We start from the raw sequence: 10319 nt of genomic DNA, 5'->3' as shown, positions 1-10319 counted from the left end.
AAAGTAACGAGAAGAAACATAACATAGTTCTGCTGGGGGCTTAGCACAACACACCCCTCAAATTAAATTAAGCACACCTGAAATTAAACTTTGCAACTATTCCGGTAGACACTACATTAGAACCACCATGAGCAACAACACTGCCACCTTACTCGGAGTCCTCGTCCACGTCCTCGACTTCGTCCTTGTCCCTCTTCCTCTTGGCCGATACTTCTTTGCTTGAACCGCACACTTGGTTGTTGCTCTTCGTCCAACCCTTGTAGATATTGAAGCAAAGGTAGCCATCCATTGCAGCGTAGTGGATGTGGTCTATATCTAGTACATTCCACTGCCATGCATGACGATGAAACGTGTATGGAGGTTTCTCCAGTTTACCGTATGAAGGATGAACCATGGCTCCTGCCAGGGTCAGCAATGAAGGCTGACAAGAGGACACCGGCCGATTCTTTTGGAGGTCAAAGGGGTTGCCTACAACGAGACCTATCCGACGCAGGACATCCGTGTCGTTCTTAAAGTCTACAGTAACGAATTTGACTAGGTTGCTCTCGAGGAAGTCCTTAAAATCCTGGCACTCAATGTCGGCATGGCATATGCGGTAGACCAAGCATAAGTCATGCACGCAAACCTGGATCATGGCGGGCTTCTTCCTCTCTTCGTCCTTTAGATCCTTCTCTGGTCCCAGGACTGTGGTGTACTCAACGTCTAGCCCAGTGACCCACTCATCATTTGAGTTTTCGAACATGCGTCTGAAGCGAGAAAGGCATCCTTTCACCGTCGCGGAAGAACGGGTGTAGATGACGTCGAACTCATCGTCGGTGATGGTTCTAACCTTGTACTCACCGCCGATCGAGGAGATTTGGGACGCCATGGATTTGGGAGGAGGGTTAGGATTAGTGGAACTGCCGTAATGTGAATGGATGGGACAACTAGGAGCGAACCGCCGTAGTATTGAAGGACGTGCGGGGATGAGTTGGAGCAAACTGCCAGCGTGCGAACGGCAAGGTAGTGGCTTTCCATTCTCCCATGATACAGGCTTCCAAGAGCCCTTGGATTTGAGATCGAACAGTTGCATGGCGTGATTCAAGACCTATGGGTGAATATCCTATCCTGGAGGGTTATTTTGAAAATTTTCAGCAACTTAGCATGCGACCGTTTGATCTCAGATCCAAGAGCTGCCAGCAGCCCATATCATGGTCGCGCCTACCACGACCGTCGCGTCGCTCGCGCGCCCTTGGAGATTTAACACGCTGCGTTAGGCTATGTGATGTTGGCATGTCATACATAGTCATCACTTAGTCACTCATACTACAACAAGGTTGGCTATAAGGTTGGCTATAAGTGTATTTTTTTACTCCTCTCTATCTCTTTCTTCGTACTCCCTTCGTCCCATAATATAAGAATGTTTTTGACACTAGTGACAGGGAGTACTAGTATTTATTGCATTTGCCAAGGAGTGACCTCTTCCAATGAAATGGTGTTGCTAAGTTTGCTTCATTTAATTAGCTATAAACTCAAAATTGTCTTTTCACCTAGGTACACATGCTTAGCACCGTTTATTCCTTAGGTCACCAAACTAGTCTCTCTCTTCTTGATTAACTTGCCACATCAGACTTTATGCCTATGTGGCAAGCTTAAGCACCTGTAGGAGCAAGTAAAAGTAAGTACAATAGTGCGCTTTACATGGCATTTTGCATATGTGGAGGAAAGAGAGGCAAGGGAAAAGTGGAGAAGTGGGCTCTCATGCAAGAGCCAGCCTCTACTACATGGTGGAGCTTTGGGAGAGGCACCTGTATGGAGGTGGTCAGGAATCGGGAGACTAACGCCGGTCGTAGCACCGCAGTTAAAATGATAATGGCAAGTCAAATCACGGGGCCCCACCTGTCTAGTAGTAACTCGCTGTCAAATCACATAGCTCTATGTTTGCAGCAGCCTACTCCCTCATCTTCTCGCGCCTTTGTCGAACCAACTAGGCGGAACTGCCCCACCGCCTACCGCGCAGGAAAAGCCCCGCCCTCGATTTTTAAATAGTATACAATATACTAATATTGTATCCATGGATTGCGCCCGCGCCATGGAGCAAAGCGTCTAGAAAATGGAGGAGAGACGGTGGTCTTGCAATAGAGAAGAGGGAGAGGCGATACGGTGGTTTTGGAATGGAGATGATGGAGAGGAGAGGAGGTGGTTTTGCAATGGAGAAGATCAGAAGAGGGGGAGGCGAGACAGTGGTTTTGGAATGGAGATGATGGAGAGGAGAGGAGGTGGTTTTGCAATGGAGAAGAGGGAGAGGAGCGTGCGGCAGCGATTTAGGATTGGACAAGAGGGCCGGCGCGCTGTGACTGGATCAAAATCAAAATCAATTTACCCTTCAATTAAGAAAGCGACCCCACATTAACTAGTCTCCCTTTTATTCTGGGTCATAATTGACCATGATTTTCGTACATAAAATATATGTTATACGTCGCAAAAATAATATAATTTGAAAGTACATTCAGATACGAACCAAACGATACAATTTTTGGTGACATGCATTCACATTTTGCTTGTCAAATACAGTACATGGTCAAACTTTGACCCAAAATACGCAAAACAACAAAAAAATACCTCCAAGACCAGCACCGCTCTTCTCCTCTTAAACCACCGCCGCTCCTCTCCTGTTCCAATCTAAATGTAGCGCGCTCCTCTCCTCTTCCATTTCAAAACCACCACCCCTGCTCTCCTGTTACAGTCCAAAACCAGCGTCGCTCCTCTCCCGTTCTAATCCAAAACCAGCGCTGCTCCTCTCCTCTTCCATTCAAAAACCACCGCCGGCGAGTGAAGGTGCTGTGGAGAAGTAGATCGATGGAGGAGTAGAACCGATACGTGAGGATCGCAGACGGAGACCCTGTGAAGCTAGCTAGGATGTTGGAGATACAGTCTTGGTTTGACAACAAGGACCAACTAGCGGCGACGACGACATCCATGGCCAAATATCTGCAACAGAGCGAAAAGGCGGCAATACTCCCGGAGGGAGTCGCGCCAGAGTACATAGAGCTGCTCCTCTAGGCCATGGAGCAAATAGATTCGCCGAATCTGATCGTGAGGGAGCGGTGGTGGGAGTATCGATCCCAGATGGAGCATCCACCAGAGATTGAAGGATCGAGCATCTACAGGGTGCTGTTTGTGAGGGTGTCCTGCCAGAGTGAGCCGGTCAAGTCTTCGTCGACCGAACCCAACTTCAAGAGGAGAACAGCAGTTGGCCCGATGACGCTTCCCCGCCATCATCTCCCTCGTCGTTCACATTGTCTCACGGGGCGGCTGTCTGCCGCCGAGGAATAGGAGGGGGCTGCCCCCCCATCCCAATAGTCGGGCAGGTTGTGAATTGTCAGGAGGAGCTTAGGGTTGTCAGTATTTTCAGGTTGTGAATTGTGTTTTGTATTGTGTATTTTGAGAGTACTTTCAGATATGAATGTCTTTTGAATTTCAGATTTGCAGTATTGAGCATATGAAATATTTTATGAATTCTAGATATCTATTTTTAGCACTTAAAAAATGTAGTTTCATAGGAGTATAAAAGTGCAGACAATGTGATTCTCATAGAAGAAACTGCAAGTTTCAGTTTCAGATAAGAAACTGCAATTTCAGTTTCAGATAAGAAGCTGCAACTTTCAGAGGTAGAACATTTATATTAACACGGCCTTTTCAAACAAGGTTAACATCATGTTGGAAGTTTTATTCATGGTCGAAAATGGAACTACCAGCCAGTTAACATCATGCTGATCAACATTCATGCATAGCACATCTTCATATGATGCACAGTCAAAATGCCCACACAATGTCGAGTGTGCGAAACACAGAGAAAATGAGGGACGAAGTTTTGGCAAGTGTTGGACGTGGTTTTGGGCTGCCCCGTCTAGGCTTTCATTTTTAACATGCGCAGCCCATGACCTCGGATGGGAGGTCCATAGGCCTGTTTGTATTTTCTTAGGGCCATCATGTATCGACCGGCCTATGGACCTCCCATCCGAGGTTTTATTTTTGGCAGCCCAATTTATGTATTTTTTTTGAAGAAAACACAGAGGTCTGTTCTATTTTTCTATATAAGAATAGGAACGCCAGGTCCAACTTATGTTTCCCTTCCAACTATATTATATATATTTAAATTATTTTATATGTTGACTATTTAGTTCACATAATTGGCAAATAGATGAACGCTCTCGCGATCCCCTTCGCCCCCGCCACCACCTCCACCCTCGCCGCCGCCCCCGCCACTACCTCCACCCTCGCCGCTGTCATAGATCTCACCGCCACCCCCTGCCTCCTGACTCCAGGCGCGCCTACCCCCCTCAGCAAGTCCGCTCACACGCCCCATGGAGTCGCCGGCCATATCCACGGGGGAATGGCTGGAAGACAGGCATATGTACAACACGCATCTCCCACATGTCTACAAAGCCTTCCCGCAGATGCTCCAGCAACTCAACTCCGTCGCGCCGGTGGTGCTGCGAGAGACTCAAGGGAGGAGATGGAGGGAGCGGGAGATGCAGATCCGCGACGACGCTCTCTCCTGGACCCAATGCAAGCGCGAATGGAGGGAAGCAGAGGAGGAAGCTGCGAGGGAGGAAGCCAAGGAGGGACCGAATCCGTTCTCTCACTCGTGCAGGTATGGTCGGATGTGCAAGGATCATGTGGATTGGGAGCTGCTGAATCTAGCCATGTGGATCTATTTTGAAGGAGATTTCTCGGAGAAGCACAGGATGCCCCACCCCAGGGAGCCGCCGATTGCGTTTGTTCGATGGGCGAAAAGAGAAGTGAATTCAGGAGATCCACGCCGTGCTGCGAGATGGGAATGCTTGACTAGACTCATGCCCACCAGCACGCCACCGGAGCCGGACCAGGTGGATCCCCTACCTTACCTCTCCCCCAAAACCTGCAGAAGATTGAAATTAGGCTTGCAATCTACTTCAATTGAGCTGTCTGGTGGTTATTTCTTCTTCCTGAGAGACAACATCTGGCTGGAGGATGAGAAGGAACCAGAAACTCTGATGAATTTCCCCTATCACAATGGGGGGAGCACCGGTTGGGCAGTGGTACGGCCAACCTCCACCCCAAATGGGGGACAATCTGGGCAGGCTCCTGTAATTGCCCAAGATCAATCTGCTAGTGGTTCTGACTCTCGGATCAGTGGGAAATCTCAAGGCAAGAATCAGCAAAAGAAGAGACATGACATCCAGAAAACTGCTCCTGCCCCTGCTTCGGGCCATATGGCATACTCTGAGGTGATCTGCTACAACTGTGGGGAACCAGGGCATCATTAGGATAAATGTATCAAGCCCAAGAGTTGTGTTATCTACAAAATGGTTACCCATAAAGTTGAGAATTGCCCTGTCAAAAGGAAAACCCATAGTTCTGTTAGATATGTTGGAAGTGCTGCTCCAGGATTAGGGTTCTACCACATAGACCCACCTGATGAAAATGCTCAATATCATGGCTCCCTGAAGAATGTGGGGATTGTTCTGGTAGAAGCTGGTTAAGTGACCAAGAAGGAACTTGCCACTGAGTTTGGAGACATTTACAAAACCAACTGGCCCTGGCCAATCAATGCCCTAGATGAGTGGACATTCTTGGTCAAATTCCCTCCTAAAATAGATGTAGTTCAAGTTGCTGGATACCCCTATTTTGGTCTCAAAAAAGACAATGTTGTAGTCAATGTTGAAGTCTGGAAAGGCAGGATTGAGGCTGAAGAGGACCTCCAGGAAACTTGGATCAAGATCAGGAAATTGAACCCCCAAGTGGTGTGACTGGACTATGCTGGATCAAATCACTTCCACTCTGGGGTCTTACTGGATGTGGATTGGCGGCATAATTTCAAATTATTCTATGAAACTGTTAGGGTCAAAATCTTATGTAAAGATCCCTCCAAAATCCCTGCTGAAAGGTTTTTTTGAGTTGGGAACAAAATCTATAGGCTACTCATTGAGGTGGAGTCCTTAACCCCCACTGAAACTGGCACCTCCACCAACCTCTGTGCTGGTACGTATGTCTCTGCAACTGAAACTGGTACCAATCTTACTGAAGATGCTGAATCCAACAGAAGCTCTAGATCTGAATGAGATAATGGGACTGCTGCCAATTTTGGGGCCCCTAACATCAGAGGACATTCTTTTGGCCACAATCAGATGCTTGGAGAAACTACACCCACTTCAGTCCTCAAGACACACCTCCCTGATTCTCCATACACTCCTCAACTCAGCATCCAGGAAAAAAGATCTTGAATTCTGTGCTTGATGAAACTGATGGATTCAACCTCCTTAGGGAAATGGAGCTCCTGGAAGATGATGATCTGATGGAATTAGAAGGTTCTGTAGATCTACAAGAGGATTAAGAGGCACTTGTTGAAACAACTGAACTACCAGACAATTTGGACTCAAAATACAATTCTGACATCCCTTCCCTTCCTAAGGAGAAGCACCTTCCCAAATGGGGTCCTGTTCAAGCCAAGAGAACCAGTGCCAGGGTAGCTGATGACAAGAGAACCATTATTGAAAAGGCTCAACAGCTCAAAGAGGTTCAGAACCTGGAAGTGCAAAAACCCAGGGTATGAAACACACTTCCTTCTCCATCTTTAATGATCCTTCCTTCAATGCCATTGCTGCTAAGATTGGTGTAGATGTTACTTCTCTTAATGATGGCATTCAGTGCTCTTCCTTTATTTACCCTCACCAAAACAGATCTGAAGGCTCTGTTTGTGAGAATTTTTCTCTAGATGGTAGTTCTAGTTTAGACTGCCTTCGATAAAGTTGACCTTGATTTCCTTATGAAACTTCTGGAGCTTCGAGGTTTTTGGGGTAAATGGACTAGTTGGATCCAGCAACTTACTCATGGGGGTCTGTTGGGGTTAAGTTAAATAATTGTGAAAGTGATTTTTTCCTTGCTGGTAAAGGCCTTAGGCAAGGTGACCCCATCTCCCCGCTTTTATTTAATTTAGTAGTGGTCGTTCTTACTAAAATACTGAGCAAAGCTGCTGATCATAGTCTGATTGCAGGGCTCTGTCCTGAGGTCTGCCCTGGTGGCATCATCTGCCTTCAATATGCAGATGATACCATCCTTTTCTTAGACAATGACTCCACACATGCTAGCAATATGAAAACTGTTCTAACCTGTTTTGAACAAGTCTCAGGCATGAGAATCAACTACTCTAAACGTGAACTCATCCCTATCAACATGGATGATCAGGAGTTAGCTGACTTCCTCTCTATTCTAGTCTATAATAAAGGTTACTTCCCAATTAAGTACCTAGGTATCCCTATCCACTGTGATAAACTGAGGAGAGAGGATATCCAACCCCTTCTGGATAAAATCATTAAAAGGATTGCTGGGTGGAGGGGCAAACTTCTCTCTTACAGAGGTAGATTGATCCTCATACAAGCTTGTTTGGCTAGCATTCCAGTGTATCTCCTCTCCTTCTTCAAGTTCCCTAAATGGGCAGTGAACCTCATCAATTCTCAGATGTCTCATTGCTTGTGGAATGATTTTGAGGGAAATAGGAAGCTACACCCTGCTAATTGGGCCCTAGTGTATATGAAAAAAGATTTTGGAGGCTTAGGCATACCTAACCTCCAAGAAATTAACATATGTCTTCTAGGGTCTTGGATTAAAAGATTCTATGAGGAAGACCTAAAACCCTGGAAGCTTATTATTGCCCATAAATACCTAGGAAATAAACCTAATATTTTTGTCCCTTCCTCCATCCGTAAGACCTCTCGATTCTGGAAAGGATCAAAATCTATTATGCATGCTGTGAAATTTGGCTACAGATGGAACATAGGGGATGGGAGCAGAACCAGGTTCTGGGAAGATACTTGGTTTGGCACATCCCCCCTAGCAGTCCAATTTTGGCCTATTTACTCTGGCCGCAATGAGCTTAACAAAAGTGTCAAGGAAGTTTGGGACGGTCAATGCCTAAAACACTCTTTTAGAAGGAAATTTAGTGATAGTCTCATGGAACAATGGTTCCAGTTGGAGGAAATTGCCAAAAGCATTACCTTTACTGCCGAGCCGGATGCCCTGATTTGGCAGCTGGACAATAAGGGGAAGTATTCCTCCAGCTCCCTCTATCATGTTACCAACTTTTGAGGGGTTCAACCCGTGTTTATCCCCGCTATCTGGAAATTGAGAGTTCCCCCTAAAATTCATGTATTTCTTTGGCTTCTCTCCAAAAACAAATTGATGACTAGGGATAACCTTAGGAAGAGACACATCATCAAACCCCTTGATTGTGTTTACTGCTTGGAACAAGAGTCTTGTTCTCACCTATTTTTTGAATGTATAGTTGCTAAACATCTTTGGGCCCACATTGAGGAATATTTCTCTAGTTAGATTGGCTGATCCTTCGAATCTGTCGCCAGATTCTGGATTGCTACCAAAAAGTGCTCAACTGTCCTTTGGTGCCTATGGAAATATAGAAATGCTATGATTTTCAGTAACACCACCTGGATTTCCATTCCACATGTCTTGAGGTTGATCAAGAACATGGTGAGGAACTGGGCGATTCTCTCCTTCGGATGGGAGAATGTCGGTGTACTAGATTAGGGGTACCCTAGTACCCCGAACTTGTGCACGGGCAGTTGCAGCATCCCGCGGCAAAGGCTTGCCAGGTGATCGCCAAGATCCCCCAAGGTTCCCTTGGAGCCATCCAAGAACAAAGTATTTAAGCTAAGGAGACAAGACCCCGGCAAGGGGAGCTTGCCGGGAAGGCCAACCAAGGCGCTCCAATGAACTTGCCGCGACGCGCCACGCGCTCCGGCAAGGCAACAAGGCCCCGGCAAGAGGAGCTTGCCGGGAAGACAAACCAAGGTACCTCGAAGCCCGGTGAGCGACAAGCTTCCGGACCCGACAAGATAACAACAGCGGCAAGGCGCTTGCCGCGGCAGGCGGCCACTCTGCGTCCACGCTCCAACGCATCCACCAACATGTCGCTCTGGGGGCCTCTCCGGACGTGCGTGGCAGGAGGCTGTGCAGCCAGCGGTGCGCAGTGGCATGCGAAGCTGACAAGATCGCCATCGTGGCGAACGGTGGTGCCCCTAACGGTCCTTTTCTGCATTGTTCGGGCGACTCAGACGGGCATTTAATGCCCTTGTCCCCTGCCGTCGGGGTTAGGTAGGGTGCACTGTACAAGCAACTGTATCAACTACCTCGCTTTTTATGTTTTTACCCTCCTCTGCGTTGCCACCTGTCGGTGACCCCTTTTGCCTATAAAAGGAGGCTCGTGCGCAACGTAGGGGAGGTTCGGCTCATTCGGTTCGGAGCCTCTGACAGTTTGCTTCGATCCATTCATAGCCCAGAGAACATCACACTCTCGCTTTGGAGAGCAAGAACACCAGATAATACAATCAGACAAGCAGCAGTAGGAGTGTTATCTCTCCGGAGAGCTCCGAAGCTGGGTAAACTGCTCGTGTGCCTCGCCTCGATCTGCTCTTCGTGCGACCTCCGCCCCCCGCCGAACCGAAAGGGGCCCGGTCCGCCGGCCCCATAGGTGTTCGTGGATCAGTTATCCCCTTCATCAACATGTCACCGAAGAAGAAGACTTCGGCGGCAGCCGCTCCGTCCACGTCATTTCCGCCACCGTTGGAGCAAATGGGTGGTGGAGTGGACGCCGGCAGAAGAACAGCCGTCGATGAGGGTGCTCACAGTGCTGCCAAGTCCAAGGACAAGGCTGCACAAACCTCGGGGACTGTACATGTTCCGCGCCACTCTCAGGAGGCGCAAGATCAACAGCACCATGGCGCTCGCAGCACCATGCGCATGTTAGACCAAGGCCAAGCTGGTGGATCTCGGGGCGCTCAAGACCAGCATGCACGCCAGCATGCTGGCACGAGCGGGGCACGGTCGCCTGGACGGGATACTGCTCCTTCTAACATAGTTAGAAGTTCGAGCACGTCCCGCTCCTCGCGCCGTTCGCCACTGCCACCCACCACTCCAGCAGAAGCTTTGGCGCGAGCTCAACTTCTCTTAGATTACCCTCCAACGTCGGACAAGATTGACGAATGGAGGGCCACCATTCAGAGTCTCATCGGCTACGCCAACAGCGACACTCCACGGCGGCCGAGCGCGTCGCCGCCACCGCAGGACCGCCGGACGCGAGCCGGTGGCGACGAAACGGGCGGAGGTGCAACTACCATGCAATCACCGCCCCGAAGGCCAAGATCGCCGACTCACCAGATCCACCTCGACAGCGACTCCACTGCATCGTCGGATCCACGAGCTCGTCGCGATCAGCGCCAAGTTCTTCATGATCGACAACAAGAAGATGCTCGAACCCGCATCGAGCGCCGAAGAGAAGCGCG

Source organism: Triticum dicoccoides, chromosome 3A (assembly GCF_002162155.2).
Source record: "Triticum dicoccoides isolate Atlit2015 ecotype Zavitan chromosome 3A, WEW_v2.0, whole genome shotgun sequence".
In the NCBI taxonomy this organism is placed as follows: Eukaryota; Viridiplantae; Streptophyta; class Magnoliopsida; order Poales; family Poaceae; genus Triticum; species Triticum dicoccoides.
This window is presented reverse-complemented; position numbering follows the sequence as displayed.